Genomic DNA, 20030 nt, shown 5'->3' with positions numbered 1-20030 from the left:
ATGCAGACATGACCGAGACACCTCTCCGGTCAATAACCAACAGCGGGATCTGGATACCCATGTTGGCTCCCACATGTTCCACGATGATCTCATCGGATGAACCACGGTGTCGAGGATTCAATCAATCCGTATGCAATTCCCTTTGTCAATCGGTATGTTACTTGCCCGAGATTCGATCGTCGGTATCCCAATACCTTGTTCAATCTCGTTACCGGCAAGTCTCTTTACTCGTACCGCAATGCATGATCCCGTGACTAACACCTTAGTCACATTGAGCTCATTATGATGATGCATTACCGAGTGGGCCCAGAGATACCTCTCCGTCACACGGAGTGACAAATCCCAGTCTCGATCCGTGCCAACCCAACAGACACTTTCGGAGATACCCGTAGTGCACCTTTATAGTCACCCAGTTACGTTGTGACGTTTGGCACACCCAAAGCACTCCTACGGTATCCAGGAGTTGCACGATCTCATGGTCTAAGGAAAAGATACTTGACATTGGAAAAGCTCTAGCAAACGAAACTACACGATCTTTTATGCTATGCTTAGGATTGGGTCTTGTCCATCACATCATTCTCCTAATGATGTGATCCCGTTATCAATGACATCCAATGTCCATAGTCAGGAAACCATGACTATCAGTTGATCAACGAGCTAGTCAACTAGAGGCTTACTAGGGACACGTTGTGGTCTATGTATTCACACATGTATTACGATTTCCGGACAATACAATTATAGCATGAATAATAGACAATTATCATGAACAAAGAAATATAATAATAACCATTTATTATTGCCTCTAGGGCATATTTCCAACAGTCTCCCACTTGCACTAGAGTCAATAATCTAGTTCACATCACCATGTGATTAACACTCACTGGTCACATCACCATGTGACCAACATCTAAAGAGTTTACTAGAGTCATCAATCTAGTTCACATCACTATGTGATTATCACTCAATGTGTTCTGGTTTGGTCATGTTATGCTTGTGAGAGAGGTTATTAGTCAACGGGTCTGAACCTTTCAGAACCGTGTGCTTTACGAATATCTATGTCATCTTGTGGATGCTACCACGTGCTATTTGGAGCCATTTCAAATAATTGCTCTACTATACGAATCCGGTTTACTACTCAGAGTCATCCGGATTAGTGTCAAGGTTCGCATCGACGTAACCCTTTACGACGAACTCCTTTCCACCTCCATAATCGAGAAAATTCCTTAATCCACTAGGTACTAAGGATAAGTTCGACCGCTGTCATGAGATCCTTTCCCGGATCACCGTTGTACCCTCTTGACCAACTCATGGCAAGGCACACTACATGTGCGGTACACAGCATAGCATACTATAGAGCCTATGTCTAAAGCATAGGGGACGACCTTCGTCCTTTCTCTATCTTCCGCTGTGGTCAGGTCTTGAGTCTCACTCAATACTCACACCTTGTAACACAGCCAAGAACTCCTTATTTGCTGATCTATTTTGAACTCTTTCAAAATCATGTCAAGGTGTGCTGTCTTTTGAAAGTATCATCAGGCGTCTTGATCTATCTCTATGGATCTTGATGCCCAATATGTAAGCAGCTTTATCCAGGTCTTCCTTTGAAAAACTCCTTTCAAACAACCCTTTATGCTTTCCAGAAATTTTACATCATTTCGGATCAACAATATGTCATTCACATATACTTATCAGAAATGTTGTAGCGCTCCCACTCACTTTATTGTAAATACAAGTTTCTAACAAACTTTGTATAAACCCAAAAACTTTGATCACCCCATCAAAGCGTATATTCTGACTCCGAGATGCTTGCTCTAATCCATGGAAGGATCGCTGGAGCTAGCATACCTTTTAGCATCCTTAGGATCGACAAAACCTTTCTGATTGTATCACATACAACCTTTCCTCACGAAAAACTGGTAAGGAAACTTGTTTTGACATCCATCTGCCAGATTTCATAAATGTAGCTAATGCTAACATGATTCCGACGGACCTAAGCATCGCTATGGATGAGAAAAAACTCATTGTAGTCAACTCCTTGAACTTGTGAAAATACTCTTTGCCACAAGTCGAGCTTCATAGACGGTAACATTACCGTCCATGTCCGTCTTCTTCTTAAAGATCCATTTATCTCAATGGCTTGCTGATCATCGAGCAAGTTCACCAAAGTCCATGCTTTGTTCTGATACATGGATTCTATCTCGGATTTCATGGCCTCGAGCCATTCATCGGAATATGGGCCCACCATCGCTTCTCCATAGCTCGTAGGTTCATAGTTGTCTAGCAACATGACTTCCAAGGCAGGATCACGCATTACTCTGAAGTAGTGCGCATCCTTGTCGTCCTACGAGGTTTGGTAGTGACTTGATCCGAAGTTTCATGATCACCATCATAAGCTTCCACTTCAATTGGTGTAGGTGCCACAGGAACAACTTCCTGTGCCCTGCTACATACTAGTTGAAGCGACGGTTCAATAACCTTATCAAGTCTCCACCATCCTCCCACTCAATTCTTTCGAGAGAAACTTTTCCTCGAGAAAGGACTCGTTTCTAGAAGCAATTACTTTTGCTTCCAGATCTGAAATAGGAGTGTAGGGGAACGCAGCAGAAAACAAAAATTTTCTGACCTACGCACCAGCCCAGGACCACTATGGAGACTGCATACATGGTTTGATCTTTTTCGTTACCGACTCGTAGCGCAGCGGGAAGTAGAGTCGATGACGATCGGCGGTGCAGATCCCCGCAGCTAGGATTTACAACCTCCCAACCGCGAGGATGTATACCCTCATCTGCTCCTCAGACAGCCCTCCGGGAGGCGGTCGAACAGCCCCCCGGACGGTGTCGCGGACAGCCCTTCGGGAGGACCTTCGAAACTTGAACGGTCACTCGGACAGCCCTTCGGGAGGACCTTCGAAACTCGGACGGTCACACGGACAGCCCTTCGGGAGGCACTCACGAACTAAGACCGAAACTACGATCTCTCTACAGAGTTGCACACATACGGTGTCATCTATCCGGCAGGGCTTCGCCGTCCAGAACTAGTTCCTGCCGGAACCCAGACAGCCTTACGGCTCTACGAAACTCTTTTCGTGGGAGGGAGAGAAGAAGCCAGATAATGCATGGCATGTGTATGAGAGCAAGGGATGAGTGTGGAGGGCTGCCCCTCCACCTCTATTTATAGGAAATCCCAAGGGGGTAGGGTAGTTTCACAAAAAACCCAAAATGCACATGAATGAAGTCCTTCCACAAGGACCTAGGAGTGAAACCAAGGAACAAGAGGGTCCCCAAGGGGGGATACCCCATGTGGCCGGCCACACCCCCATGAGGGGCCCAAAAAATGGCTCCTATCCATCCATGTCATCCCCAAGATCTTTTGGAGCAAAGCCCCAAAAGGTGGCTTTCCATAAAGTAACCATAAAGCTGATTTTCACTATTCACGACGACATTTTTCAGCGTCTGATCGAACTGAAAATATTTATGTGGGCTAAGAACATTTCCAGTACCCACTAAAATGATTTTCAACGCGTTCCGAAACAATTCCGGTTTTAGTGATTTTCATCTGCGAAACGCATCTGAAGTGGCTCCGGCAGCTCCGGAACATTTCCGGTTTTTATCTCAGAAAATTCCAAAAAGCTTCCAGAATGATTCTGGCATCCTCCAAGAATTATCAGGCATGTGCCCAAACCAATTTTACTTAATGGTGTATCCCGAAACAACTTTTCGGTATCATCGAAACTTATCCGATGACCTCTCTCTGCGGTACGATTCCGCTGTCCGAAACTTTTCGGTGTCCGAAACTTTTTCGGTGATTTTCTCTCAGACTCCCTGTCTAGTATTCAGCAGATAGATGACCCTTAAGCGTGTGACCCTATAGGTTCGGTGAAGTATAGACATGACCCGGAACCCCTTCCGATCAATGATCAACATCGGAGCCGTGGACACCCATATTGACCCCTATACCCACACGAATAAATATTCGAGTGAACCTCCAGTTGCCGTGTGCTATTCCTGTTGCTTCGCGATATGTTACAAATACCCGAGGTGAGACATGTTGGCATTCCCGTGGATCAACAACTTTTCCACTATGCTAGTTACCTCGTTACCGGTATTGTTCTCTTTTCTCGTTATCGTGTTCCGGCATCCCCGTGATCAAATCACAAAGTGTCTGGCCAGACGATGATGGATACCGTAACACCGAGAGGGCCCAGAGATATCTCTCCATCGTCGGAGGAGCAAATCCCAATCTTGAGCTATCAAGTTACTTGACACACTTTTCCATGAACCCGTAAGCCGCCGTAATAGCCACCCATTTACGGATGACGTTTAACAAACCCCAAAGTTCATGAAGCAAGCATGAAGAAACTCGATACTCTCATGGTCTAAGGAATCATGCAAACGTTAACCATCTCTGTGTTATGTACCAATAAACTTGTGACGAATGAATCTCATAGCATAACATCATGCCGGGTCGATTCAACACAAATGTTCTCTTAACATTATGCCCTCAAGGTTGCTGACATAGACATGCCCATGATCAGGAAAACATAACCATCATGCAACACTTGAGCTAGTCTTAGAGGCCAGACTAGGAATACATTTTACCGTTTATTATTCCACACGTGCATATGAGTCTTCCTCCGAGCCTCGTGGTTATTGCAGACTCGAGAACCATAGCAGTTATAGCATGGAACATAAACATAATTATGAACTCGGAGATAAACAATATCATTTATTATTGCCTCTAGGGCATATCTCCTACAGACTCCCACTTGCACTAGAATCAATAATCTAGTTAATGCTAATGCACTTTACACCTGTGGCACACCGGTGTAAATATGCTTCGCTTGTGGTATAGCCTGATGTCCAACGGATCTGACGACTTCAGTTCCGTGTGTATCTTTGCATGTCCTCGCGTTTTCACGTTTTCACAAAATTCATATTTTGTGTGGACTTGGCTTTGTATGTATGTGAATCACAGGTCGAACCTGGATTCCTCAGACTAAGTTATGGAGCAACTACCTGCAGTAGTGTCCCATTGTCAAAAGCCATCTTGGAACTATACTAAGTTCATGAATGAACTATATGATTCAACATCTTCTTTGTCGCTTCTAAAGCGTCAACATACTTAGCCCTTGTTATAGAATTCGCCACAGTAACTAGTTTGAACAAATTCCAACTAACTGTGCCACCACATTGTGTGTTACACAAAACCCTTAACTTAAATCGAAAATCGCACGGTGAAAAGATGAAGACTATCGATGTAACATTTTACAACGAACTCTTCATGATCTCCGCTTGCAAGAAAACATATCATCAGTACTTACTCTAGTACTCAATGACATCTTTCACTGTTGTCCCACGATCAGTACTTTGATCACTTTAGTATCCATACTCGCAACACCTTGGGAGTATCGGACATATCTGGTTGTTTTACATACCATGGAATACATGATTAATCCAAACACAAAAGTGTGTGGAATCTGCATCATGTATTTTACTCATCAGTGTTTTGGGACACCGAGTCTTGCAAAAACTCCTTCCATGTGACTTTGGCAAGAATCACTCCTTGGCGTTTTAAATGCTAAAAGGTTTTAGCATCTTGTCAATATGTATTCATTGCTTAGCCCCATTAGGTAAATCTATCTCCATAGATCATGATGCCTAATATTGAGGCTATTTAGCCTAAGCACTTCATCGAAAAACTATTTTCAAATGAAGTCCTAATTCGTGTCAAGAAATTTATTTCCAATTACCAATGTGCCAAGCACATAAGGTTTTTAGAAATATTATTACGCTCCCACTTACTTTCTTGAATTACAAGCATCTTCGTTACCCATTGATGAAGTCAAAACCCCTTTGACCATTTCATCAAAACACGAAGATTCCAACTCCATTTTGCTCTCTTCTGTCCATTGCTGGAACTCTGAAGTTTGCATACCTACTAGCATCCTCTGGATCGACAAATTACTTCGAACTGTATCATATACAAGTCCTAGCTTTCATTTCCATCAGATGGAAATCCTTTTATCATCCATGTTTCATATCTCATGATTGAAATATGTATTAATTGCTAGTTCAACCCGAACCGATTTTAAGCATCGCTACGATGAAAACAACCTCATCGTAGTCAACTCTTGAACTTGTTATTTCAACAAGTCGAGCTTTATGGATAAAACATTTTTATCCATATCAGTTTTAAGTTCCATAAATATTCTTTAGACTCTAAGTCTTCCGAAAGGTGTATCAAGGTTTTAATCTTGAATCACTTATATGGAAACTAACTTGGGTTGTATTGGCATTTAGCCAATTCCGGAGTCGGGGCCCATCAACGCTTCCTTGTGTATCGTAGGTATAATGTTGTCTAACAACAATATCTCGTTTGCGCACCTGAGAGGTTTGCACGAGCCTTGCCTACGTGGTTCAGCTGCAAGTTCGACCGAAGTTCATACATTTTATTGTAGAGACTTCCGTATCAGTCGCAGTAGGAAACTCTGGAATTACTTCCAAGGTCTCTTTCCTTTGATCTGATGACTTAAATACTGTTTATCTTGTCGAGTTGCACTATTCTCCCACTCACCTTTTTGAAAGAACCATTCTCTTTAAAAGCACACCGTTTCGCAGCAAAACTATTTGCCTCGGTATAGTGAGGGAGGAATACCCAACATTTTGGTATAACCTACAAAGTAGCACTTGTCTGATTTGGAATAGGTTTGTAACCTTTTACACAAGCCCCATATTCCAAATGTTAAGAAAGATATAACATGGTTGGGCGTACCATACCATGGCTTCATTTCAACAGACCCGATGTAGCTCTTTTCAGTGTAAAAGCCGCAGTCTCTAAAGCATCACTTTAAAAAGGATAATGGCAAATTTATTTATGTCATCTTTGACCTTACCATGTCATAAATGGTTAGATTACATCTCCACGGACTTTTCACTTGCAGTGGTGTTCCGGGAGGTGCAAGTTATGAAACCCCTTTCACAACTCATCAGACATTCGCTAAACATGTAACTCAAATATTCCTTTGTGTAATCAAATTGCAGAAACATAATTTTCTTGTTACAACAACTTCTACTTCATTTTTGAAAACCTTTCGAATGATTTCAAAAGATCCAGACTTACGTCTCATCAAGTAAATATCCATATATCTACTTGAGTCATTTCTAAAGATAAATAAATCCACCACTAACAACACTTATCGGACTACACACATCAAATGTATGATCACTAATAAGTTTGTTGTTCGTTCCTTATTGCCTGTGAACGGTATTTTAGTCACTTCACTTTTCGGAGGAAAGTTGCAAGTGTCAGATGATTCAAAATCAAAAAGACTTCAAAATCCATCATAATGGAATTTTCCATGCGGGTTTCTCCAATGTGACCAAATGTAGTGCCACACTTGTGTGGTATTCTTTTAGTCTTGCGACATTTAGCGTCAGTGTTATGGATGTATCATATTACCCTCAATATTCATAACATACGTCCCATCTTGGATGGAAGCATGGCCCTTCATGTTATTCATAATACTTAACAACAATTGTTGTTTTTATGAACAACTCTTTTGCAACAAACATTGTGCAATGGGCTAGAGTGTATGAAACTCTAAAATGAATTATGAAAGTAAACCCAGAGGTATTGTATTATTATCAATATTCATAACATACATCTCATTCATAATGAAAGTATGGCCCTTGTGTTATTCATAACATCGGACATAAAAGGTTCTCTTATGAACAACCTTCTTGCAAGATACCTTATGCAATGGGCTAGAGTTTGTAAAACTCTAAATGAATTATGAAAATAAATATAGACGGCAATACACCGATGGAAGGTATAGTAACATTTACTATGTTCCCTGTGTATACCTTAACCTCATTTCTGGCTAGTCTTTTTAGGCCACAGTAGCTCTTACAGTGATTCGCAATTGAATGCAATCGAGCGGGTATCTTTGTGATTAACTCACAATACCCAAGAATTAGTGATTAACATGTTTAACCAGAATTCCCAAGAACTATATCTTTGACCAGCCTACTATACAACAAAAACTTGTATGACATTCATACATGAGCTGGATATTCCAGTCATCTTTCTTTCTGCCTTTTTACTTCTAACAGTTTAACTTTTAGTATTTCTCCTACTCGCAAAAGAAGCACCCAACTTAAGAGTGGCGTTAGCCCCGGACTTCCTAGGCGTGTAAGTCATACTAACACCCTTTGGACACTTCCTTTCTCTTTAAGTTGTTGTTTTATTCACCTTTCATTATATGACAGGCGTTCTTCTGGATCCCTTTCCCAACAGTCAAATGCATAGTAAACACTTTTACTAATACTTGCAAACAAACATTGCTTTGTTTGTATCTGAAAATAATTTTCAGTTCCATGAATATCATATAACTATCCCAACTTTCGAAGTTTGGGTTTCATGGAAGCAAACATATTGCACTTGACTGAAACGGAATTATAGCTTTTGGATCGAAGGACGAGAGTCACATGATCCATAGCTTTAGCGGGAGGATACGGAAAGCATGCGATAGGACAAAGTCCTTCTCGGCACTTTTGAGGACAATCCTCATATTACGTTACCAATCTTAAAGTTTTAACCAGATATTTAACAGTTATTCAATTTTAATAGGGAAGGTGGAAACGCGAGCCATTATTCTACAACTATTTTGCAAGAAACACTTAGACAGTGTTCATAATTAATTGCACTGAGAATTAAACATGTTAATTCAACAGTGCGCTCCCACTCAAATCAATATCTCTCACAATTAATTTTGAGTGATACAAGATCCAGACTTCAATTCATCGCCATAGAATCATCATCTCATAACGGGAATTTTAATCGGTAGGCCAACTTGCCGATCACATCTCTATGTGACTCTTACTCATCTTTCGATGCGTGTGTTCCGAGCTCAGGACGATCCTGCCATGAACGTCAAGACAACCAAGTGATCTTGCTGCGAGGTCTGACCTCACCCGCCTCACACTTCTCTAATCGTTCGTACCCATGCATCCATGGCGCACCCCGAAAAGATAGGTGCCGTGACGGTGCTACACTTGGGAGAACACTAACTACTTGATATTTTAAGTGAGAGATCACCCTAATAAAAGCGACTACCGCGCAATCAAGAAGGGTGCATCATAAGGGATAAACATCTCAGGCAATTCATAATAGCATGATATGGTATAGCCCTTTCTGACGGAGAAGTATTTCATTTCTTCGTCTTCGGCATTCGCGTCGGTGGTCACCTTCACGAAGATTGCCACCACCTTGTCGATGCACCAGATAATATTGCTATCTCTATAGCTAACAAAATAATGCATTACAACAAGGTTGACATGCATGTCATTAAAATGCAATCATATGGCTCCAGCCATCATGCCGAATCATGACACGCAGGTCATGTTAATCAAATTACATCATATAGTCATCTCATACATAATCGAATTAGTATGAGCACTGCTATACCACATCACATGCACATCCTGCAAAACCAAGTTAGACGCCTCTAATAGGTTTATGCAAAATTTTATTTTACGTGGCTTCTAAGGTTTTGACTTAAACCGCAGCTACCAACGTTTTATCATCAAGTATGATTATTCAAGTTGCTAGATTAACATCTCGGGGTGTATGAAACACGGGATAATTAAATCTCGAGCCCCATACTAAACTTCGTCATACGCATGACCCCCATGCAGATCATATCTGCAATGCCCTTTCATCTGCGAATTTCATCTTTCTTTTGACTACGGCAGAACCCAAAGAACTGATAGCACTTCCATGATCAATCAGGATCACGGATTGCCAGAACTTTGTCAAATTCCACCATGCTGTCTCGAGATTGAGCAAACGCAAACTCTAGGGAAGCAACAAGAACCTCGGGTAACAGATTTCATCTGTCACCCGCATAAATAATTTTCAGCAATAGATCTCATCTACTACCTAATTATATTATGCAATACCCATACATCTCCATGTATTCTAGATCGAAACCTACATCTACGCATAGCACGGCTCTTGATGCCAATGTAGGGGAACGCAGCAGAAAACAAAAATTTTCTGACCTACGCACCAGCCCAGGACCACTATGGAGACTGCATACATGGTTTGATCTTTTTCGTTACCGACTCGTAGCGCAGCGGGAAGTAGAGTCGATGACGATCGGCGGTGCAGATCCCCGCAGCTAGGATTTACAACCTCCCAACCGCGAGGATGTATACCCTCATCTGCTCCTCAGACAGCCCTCCGGGAGGCGGTCGAACAGCCCCCCGGACGGTGTCGCGGACAGCCCTTCGGGAGGACCTTCGAAACTTGAACGGTCACTCGGACAGCCCTTCGGGAGGACCTTCGAAACTCGGACGGTCACACGGACAGCCCTTCGGGAGGCACTCACGAACTAAGACCGAAACTACGATCTCTCTACAGAGTTGCACACATACGGTGTCATCTATCCGGCAGGGCTTCGCCGTCCAGAACTAGTTCCTGCCGGAACCCAGACAGCCTTACGGCTCTACGAAACTCTTTTCGTGGGAGGGAGAGAAGAAGCCAGATAATGCATGGCATGTGTATGAGAGCAAGGGATGAGTGTGGAGGGCTGCCCCTCCACCTCTATTTATAGGAAATCCCAAGGGGGTAGGGTAGTTTCACAAAAAACCCAAAATGCACATGAATGAAGTCCTTCCACAAGGACCTAGGAGTGAAACCAAGGAACAAGAGGGTCCCCAAGGGGGGATACCCCATGTGGCCGGCCACACCCCCATGAGGGGCCCAAAAAATGGCTCCTATCCATCCATGTCATCCCCAAGATCTTTTGGAGCAAAGCCCCAAAAGGTGGCTTTCCATAAAGTAACCATAAAGCTGATTTTCACTATTCACGACGACATTTTTCAGCGTCTGATCGAACTGAAAATATTTATGTGGGCTAAGAACATTTCCAGTACCCACTAAAATGATTTTCAACGCGTTCCGAAACAATTCCGGTTTTAGTGATTTTCATCTGCGAAACGCATCTGAAGTGGCTCCGGCAGCTCCGGAACATTTCCGGTTTTTATCTCAGAAAATTCCAAAAAGCTTCCAGAATGATTCTGGCATCCTCCAAGAATTATCAGGCATGTGCCCAAACCAATTTTACTTAATGGTGTATCCCGAAACAACTTTTCGGTATCATCGAAACTTATCCGATGACCTCTCTCTGCGGTACGATTCCGCTGTCCGAAACTTTTCGGTGTCCGAAACTTTTTCGGTGATTTTCTCTCAGACTCCCTGTCTAGTATTCAGCAGATAGATGACCCTTAAGCGTGTGACCCTATAGGTTCGGTGAAGTATAGACATGACCCGGAACCCCTTCCGATCAATGATCAACATCGGAGCCGTGGACACCCATATTGACCCCTATACCCACACGAATAAATATTCGAGTGAACCTCCAGTTGCCGTGTGCTATTCCTGTTGCTTCGCGATATGTTACAAATACCCGAGGTGAGACATGTTGGCATTCCCGTGGATCAACAACTTTTCCACTATGCTAGTTACCCCGTTACCGGTATTGTTCTCTTTTCTCGTTATCGTGTTCCGGCATCCCCGTGATCAAATCACAAAGTGTCTGGCCAGACGATGATGGATACCGTAACACCGAGAGGGCCCAGAGATATCTCTCCATCGTCGGAGGAGCAAATCCCAATCTTGAGCTATCAAGTTACTTGACACACTTTTCCATGAACCCGTAAGCCGCCGTAATAGCCACCCATTTACGGATGACGTTTAACAAACCCCAAAGTTCATGAAGCAAGCATGAAGAAACTCGATACTCTCATGGTCTAAGGAATCATGCAAACGTTAACCATCTCTGTGTTATGTACCAATAAACTTGTGACGAATGAATCTCATAGCATAACATCATGCCGGGTCGATTCAACACAAATGTTCTCTTAACATTATGCCCTCAAGGTTGCTGACATAGACATGCCCATGATCAGGAAAACATAACCATCATGCAACACTTGAGCTAGTCTTAGAGGCCAGACTAGGAATACATTTTACCGTTTATTATTCCACACGTGCATATGAGTCTTCCTCCGAGCCTCGTGGTTATTGCAGACTCGAGAACCATAGCAGTTATAGCATGGAACATAAACATAATTATGAACTCGGAGATAAACAATATCATTTATTATTGCCTCTAGGGCATATCTCCTACAAGGAGGTATACCCAACTGTTTTTGGGTATTCTATGAAGATGCATTTATCCGCTTTGGGTTCGAGCTTATCAGCCTGAAACTTTTTCACATAAGCATCGCAGCCCCAAACTTTTATGAAACGACAACTTAGGTTTCTATAAACGGTGTCGTCTCAACGGAATTGCGTGGTGCCCCTTTTAAAGTGAATGCGGTTGTCTCTAATGCCTAACCCATAAATGATAGTGGTAATTTGATAAGAAACATCATGGTATGCACCATATCCAATAGGGTGCAGTTATGATGTTCGGACACACCATCACACTATGGTGTTCCAGGCGGTATTAATTGTGAAACACTTTCCACAATGTCTCAATTGTGTGCCAAACTCGTATCTCAGATACTCATCTCTATGATCATATCACAGACATTTTATCCTCTTGTCACGACGATCTTCAACTTCACTCTGAAATTACTTGAACCTTTCAATAATTCAGACTAGTGTTTCATCAAGTAAATACACCCAGCATCTACTCAAATCATCTGTGAAGTAAGAACATAACGATGTCCACTGCATGCCTCAGCACTCATTGGACTGCGTACATCAAAATGTATTACTTCCAATAAGTTGCTCTCTTGTTCCATCTCACTGAAAACGAGGACTTTCAGTCATTTTGCCCATGTGGTATGATTTGCATGTCTCAAGTGATTCATAATCAAGTGAGTCCAAACGATCCATCTGTATGGAGTTTCTTCATGCATATATACCAATAGACATGGTTCGCATGTCTCAATCTTTTCAAAAAATGAGTGAGTCCAAAGATCCACCTACATGGAGCTTCTTCATGCGTTCTACACCAATATGACTCAAGTGGCAGTGCCACAAGTATGTGGTACTATCATTACTATCTTATATCTTTTTGGCACGAACATGTGTATCGCTGCGATCGAGATTCATTTTAGGTGCAAGACCATTGAAGGTATTATTCAAATAAACAGAGTAACCATTATTCTCCTTAAATGAATAACCGTTTTGCGGTAAACATAATCCAATCATGTTCAACGCAAACACCAAATCTCGATGGTAGAGGGAGCATGCGATGCTTGATCACATCAACCTTGGAAACACTTCCAACACATATCGTCATCTCACCTTTAGCTAGTCTCCATTTATTCTGCAACTTTTATTTCGAGTTACTAACACTTAGCAACCGAACCAGTATCTAATACCCTGGTGCTGCTAGGAGTACTAGTAAAGTACACATTCATATAACGTATATCCAATATACTTCTGTCGACCTTGCCTGCCTTCTCATCTACCAAGTATCTAGGGTAGTACTGCTTCAGTGACCGTTCCTCTCATTACAGAAGCACTTAGTCTCGGGTTTGGGTTCAACCTTGGGATTCTTCACTAGAGCAGCAAACGACTTGCTGTTTCATGAAGTATCCCTTTTGCCCTTGCCCTTCTTAAACTAGTGGTTTTACTAACCATCAACAATTGATGCTCCTTCTTGATTTCTACTCTCGCGGTGTCAAACATCGCGAATAGCTCAAGGATCATCATAATTATCCTTGATATGTTATAGTTCATCACGAAGCTCTACTAGCTTGGTGGCAGTGACTATGGAGAACTATCACTATCTCATCTGGGAGATTAACTCCCACTCGATTCAAGCGATTGTGGCACTCAGACAATCTGAGCACACGCTCAACGATTGAGCTTTTCTCCCTTAGTTTGCAGGCTTAAGAAACTTGTCAGAGGTCTCATACCTCTTGACGTGGGCACTAGTCTGAAATCCCAATTTCAGTCTTCGGAACATCTCGCATGTTCTGCGACGTTTCAAAAACGTCTTTGGTGCCACAATTCTAAACCGCACTGAACTATCACGTAGTCATCAAAACGTGTATGTCAGATGTTTCGTAACATCTACAGACGACGCTGAGGTTCAGCACACCGAGCGGTGCATTAAGGACATAAGCCTTCTGTGCAGCAATGAGGACAATCCTCAGTTTACGGACCCAGTCCGCATAATTGCTACTACCAACTTTCAACTAAATTTTCTCTAGGAACATATCTTAACCAGTAGAACTAAAGCGCAAGCTATGACATAATTTGCAAATACCTATTTGACTATGTTCATGATAATGAAGTTCATCTGATTATGAACTCCCACTCAGATAGACATCCCTCTAGTCATCTAAGTGAAACATGATCCGAGTTTAACTAGGCCGTGTCCGATCATCACGTGAGACGGACTAGTCAAGATCGGTGAACATCTCCATGTTGATCGTATCTTCTATACGACTCATGCTCGACCTTTCGGTCCTCCGTGTTCCGAGGCCATGCCTGTACATGCTAGGCTCGTCAAGTCAACCTAAGTGTATTGCGTGTGTTCCGAGGCCATGTCTGTACATGCTAGGCTCGTCAACACCCGTTGTATTCGAACGTTAGAATCTATCACACCCGATCATCACGTGGTGCTTCGAAACAACGAGCCTTCGCAACGGTGCACAGTTAGGGTGAACACTTTCTTGAAATTATTATAAGGGATCATCTTACTTACTTCCGTCGTTCTAAGAAAATAAGATGCAAAAACATGATAAACATCACATGCAATCAAATAGTGACATGATATGGCCAATATCATCATGCTCCTTTGATCTCCATCTTCGGGGCACCATGATCATCTTCGTCACCGGCATGACACCATGATCTCCATCATCATGATCTCCATCATTGTGTCTTCATGAAGTTGTCACGCCAACGATTACTTCTACTTCTATGGCTAACGCGTTTAGCAACAAAGTAAAGTAATTTACATGGCGTTATTCAATGACACGCAGGTCATGCAAAATAATAAAGACAACTCCTATGGCTCCTGCCGGTTGTCATACTCATCGACATGCAAGTCGTGATTCCTATTACAAGAATATGATCAATCTCATACATCACATATATCATTCATCACATCTTCTGGCCATATCACATCACATAGCACTTGCTGCAAAAACAAGTTAGACGTCCTCTAATTGTTGTTGCAAGTTTTTACGTGGTTTGTAGGTTTCTAGCAAGAACGTTTCTTACCTACGTATGCCACAACATGATTTGCCAATTTCTATTTACCCTTCATAAGGACCCTTTTCATCGAATCCGTTCCGACTAAAGTAGGAGAGACAGACACCCGCTAGCCACCTTATGCATCTAGTGCATGTCAGTTGGTGGAACCTGTCTCACGTAAGTGTACGTGTAAGGTCGGTCCGGGCCGCTTCATCCTACAATGCCGCCGAAACAAGAAAAGACTAGTAGCGGCAAGAAGAATTGGCAAACTCAATGCCCACAACTGCTTTGTGTTCTACTCGTGCATAGTAACTACGCATAGACCTGGCTCATGATGCCACTGTTGGGAATCGTAGCATAATTTGAAATTTTCCTACGCTCACCAAGATGCATCTATGGAGTCTACTAGCAACGAGGGGAAAGGAGTGCATCTACATACCCTTGTAGATCGCGAGCGGAAGCATTCCAATGAACGTGGATGACGGAGTCGTACTCGTCGTGATCCAAATCACCGAACGGACGGCACCTCCGCGTTCAACACACGTACGGTGCAGCGACGTCTCCTCCTTCTTGATCCAGCAAGGGGGAAGGAGAGGTTGATGGAGATCCAGCAGCACGACGGCGTGGTGGTGGATGTAGCGGGTCTCCGGCAGGGCTTCGCCAAGCTTCTGCGAGAGAGAGAGAGGTGTTGCAGGGGAGGAGGGAGGCGCCCAAGGCTGTAGGTTGCTGCCCTCCCTCCCTCCCCCTATTTATAGGACCCCTGGGGGGCGCCAGCCCTTGGGAGATCAGATCTCCAAGGGGGGCGGCGGCCAAGTGGGGGGAAGGGGGTGCCTTGCCCCCCAAGGCAAGGGGGAAAGCTCCCCCCCTAGGGTTCCCAACCCTAGGCGCATGGGGAGGCCCAAGGGGGGCGCCCCAGCCCACTAAGGGCTGGTTCCCTTCCACTTTCAGCCCACGGGGCCCTCCGGGATAGGTGGCCCCATCCGGTGGACCTCCGGGACCCTTCCGGTGGTCCCGGTACAATACCGGTAACCCCCGAAACTTTCCCGGTGGCCGAAACTGGACTTCCTATATATAATTCTTCACCTCCGGACCATTCCGGAACCTCTCGTGACGTCCGGGATCTCATCCGGGACTCCGAACAACTTTCGGGTTTCCGCATACATCTATCTCTACAACCCTAGCGTCACCGGACCTTAAGTGTGTAGACCCTACGGGTTCGGGAGACATGCAGACATGACCGAGACACCTCTCCGGTCAATAACCAACAGCGGGATCTGGATACCCATGTTGGCTCCCACATGTTCCACGATGATCTCATCGGATGAACCACGGTGTCGAGGATTCAATCAATCCGTATGCAATTCCCTTTGTCAATCGGTATGTTACTTGCCCGAGATTCGATCGTCGATATCCCAATACCTTGTTCAATCTCGTTACCAGCAAGTCTCTTTACTCGTACCGCAATGCATGATCCCGTGACTAACACCTTAGTCACATTGAGCTCATTATGATGATGCATTACCGAGTGGGCCCAGAGATACCTCTCCGTCACACGGAGTGACAAATCCCAGTCTCGATCCGTGCCAACCCAACAGACACTTTCGGAGATACCCGTAGTGCACCTTTATAGTCACCCAGTTACGTTGTGATGTTTGGCACACCCAAAGCACTCCTACGATATCCGGGAGTTGCACGATCTCATGGTCTAAGGAAAAGATACTTGACATTGGAAAAGCTCTAGCAAACGAAACTACACGATCTTTTATGCTATGCTTAGGATTGGGTCTTGTCCATCACATCATTCTCCTAATGATGTGATCCCGTTATCAATGACATCCAATGTCCATAGTCAGGAAACCATGACTATCAGTTGATCAACGAGCTAGTCAACTAGAGGCTTACTAGGGACACGTTGTGGTCTATGTATTCACACATGTATTACGATTTCCGGACAATACAATTATAGCATGAATAATAGACAATTATCATGAACAAAGAAATATAACAATAACCATTTATTATTGCCTCTAGGGCATATTTCCAACACATACCGCAACCAGAGAAACTAAAAGCACGAAAAGATACACGCCATGGTACTGCAAGAAACAAGCAAACAAGCGGAAACTAAGCTCTAAAATTGCTTCGGTGCAGGTTAAAGGATTATCAAATAAGAATAGCACAATTTACCAAGGGTATCAACACAGTCATTGAAAGACACATCATATAAGGTAACAAGAATAAACAACATAAGAAGAAAAGAGCATGAAACTGAATTCATTTATTACACACAAATAAATAGAATCCTGGAACAACAGAAGTACCCTGTATAAAAGCTAAATAGAGTACAAAGACGCCAAAAGGCTTGAGTACAGAAATGCCAGGTTAGGCGGTGGCTGTGAGCGAGTACAAAAGGCACTAATGGGTGTGGCTACAGAGGCCGAGCGCACGCAAGCAAGGGCCCTCTCTAAGTAAGCCGCATAACGAACAGCCGACGCGGCGACAGCGACAGCAGCATTCCCTGAATTCCTATAGCAAACCACACACTCATAGCTGTAATCCTTAACTATAAAACCATACATCCCTTGCAAAAACCTGATTGCCTGCAAAGCAGCCTGCTCGTATGCATCTACACAACCTTCCCACCCAGAGGCCCAGGGGAAAAAAACTGCAGCATCGCCAGGACACCATCCCCAGGAATGTCAATCTCTACTCCAGCAAGGACATGGCCATCCCCGTCAACCTCATGCATATAGCAAGGGGCAGGCAGTGCACGGTGCGCTGCTACGGCTTCCAGGATTGGAACAACAAAGGACAGCACAACACACATTCTGGACATGCGAAGCAAGGATGCAATAATAAGCATGAAAGAACACATGGAATCAAGAAGTAAAATAATTAATCAACAATAAGCAATGGTAAACAAAGCCACAAAATGACACAACGCACGGAACACACACAGTTAGAAGCGGGCGAATGACAAAATTTGAGATGAGCATAAGGACAACAAGAGAGGAAGGAAGATGGTACCTCCGCACGCCAAAGTAGAGCAGCCGATGTGCCAAATGAGATGAACCACAGCAGAACCTTTGCAGAGCTGGAGCCAGGAGATCAATTATCCGAATAATAAAGACCTGTAACACACGAGAAAGCCAAAAAACGTAAGCAAACATATAGTCACATACCCTCCTTACAGAGGCATGCTAAAGCCTAAACTAAAAGAAACCAACGGAAAGGATAAAGAAAAGAAAGATGGCAACCGCAATAGGAGAAGACAAGCAACAATTTAATGCGAAGTAACCTGGTGCAGAAGCATTTAAGCAAACCGAGAACACTCAAAAACAACCTCAAACAGCAGTTAAGTATTGCAGACAAGAGCATGCAGACCATATCCATGCAAACGCAGCTAGACCGACGTAAACCAACCGAGGCACGATGAACCAAACCAGACAAGATACAACCTTTATAAGAAAAAGCACAAGAAACAAAAAAAAACATGCGACTGTAGTAACCTGAACAAAGGCAAGGACGGACACTCAACCCAGCCAAACCTAAGATCGAACCAAACCACCCATGTAAGCAGTATGCAACAGATCTGATGCAACCAGCAGCCAGGAAAAACGAACGCAGCGCAAGAAACAACCCATAATGAAAGGAACCTAGGCAGACATTTCATCGAACAGGTGATAAGCAAAGCAAGAGGTGTTGGATAATCCAAACAATCTCTAGTAGTATACGTGTTGGATGTCTAGTAGTAGTCCGAGTAGAGGATGAAGCTCACCCTGAGAAGGACGGACGAACAGGTGAAGAGGCGCATGGCAAACCAGACGCAGCGAGGCTGCAAACGAGAAGTGAGGAAAAGGAGGAAAGAAGAAGGGATTAATACGCAATGCAAGCAACCGAAGCCATAGCCATAAAATCAGCGAATCAGCGGCGCTCACCCTAACCGAACGCGGAGGCAGGCACACGAGGAGCCATGAGCAAAGAAGCGACAAGCACGGCGACGGCAACCAACGATGGCGGCGGAGGACGAACAACGACGCCCAGGCGAGACGAGCGGAGTGGAGTGAATCGAGAGGGAGGCACTGATAGAAGGGAGGATGAGGATGAAAGAAAAGCGCCTCCTCGGTCATCAACAGGACAGGGGCGCTGTAACTCCTAGAGTGACCCAGATAAAGGAGAGCACGAGACCGACAAACGGGCCCAGCCGCACGAAGGGACACATGCAGCAAAACAACTGGAGAAGTCCCGCGTATGAACAAGAAAAGGGCGGAGCACCCTATTACCCAGCGAGTACAGGCGTGCTGGCACAGCAGCAACCAATGGGAGCAGCGCGCGGCTATGAAGAGACACACATGTGGGACCACATCGGCTGAAGCAGAATGGTCACAGGTGGGTCAAACGCACCTCGGTAAAAAAAATGCCACGGCGGCCTGCAGCCCACGATCGCCTCTGGCTGCCTCTGGCCAACCCACGATCACCGCTCCCCAAGCACGCACCCACGCTCTCACTGCAGGATGGGCCTGCGCGCAAAGGCTGGATCAGCTGTCATCCTCTGCGACCGAAGCACAGAACGTAGAAAAAGAACTAACGCCGGGATGTTTGACAGCGAGGCAAAACGCTCAAAGCAAGTACTAAGCGAGATAGAATGGCCGGACCAGATTCTCTTATCTCGCTGCTAGCTGTTTTTTCCTCTCGCATGACACTATTCATAGCGTATACGTGGAGCCGGTGGTTGCGCCTAGCACCCCAGCATCCTTTATAAGGTAAATTCTCTCTTTTTTTAGACGCCGTATGTATTCCTT

This window comes from Aegilops tauschii, chromosome 7, assembly GCF_002575655.3.
Source record: "Aegilops tauschii subsp. strangulata cultivar AL8/78 chromosome 7, Aet v6.0, whole genome shotgun sequence".
NCBI classification, from domain to species: Eukaryota; Viridiplantae; Streptophyta; class Magnoliopsida; order Poales; family Poaceae; genus Aegilops; species Aegilops tauschii.
Note: the sequence above shows the minus strand (reverse complement) of the source record.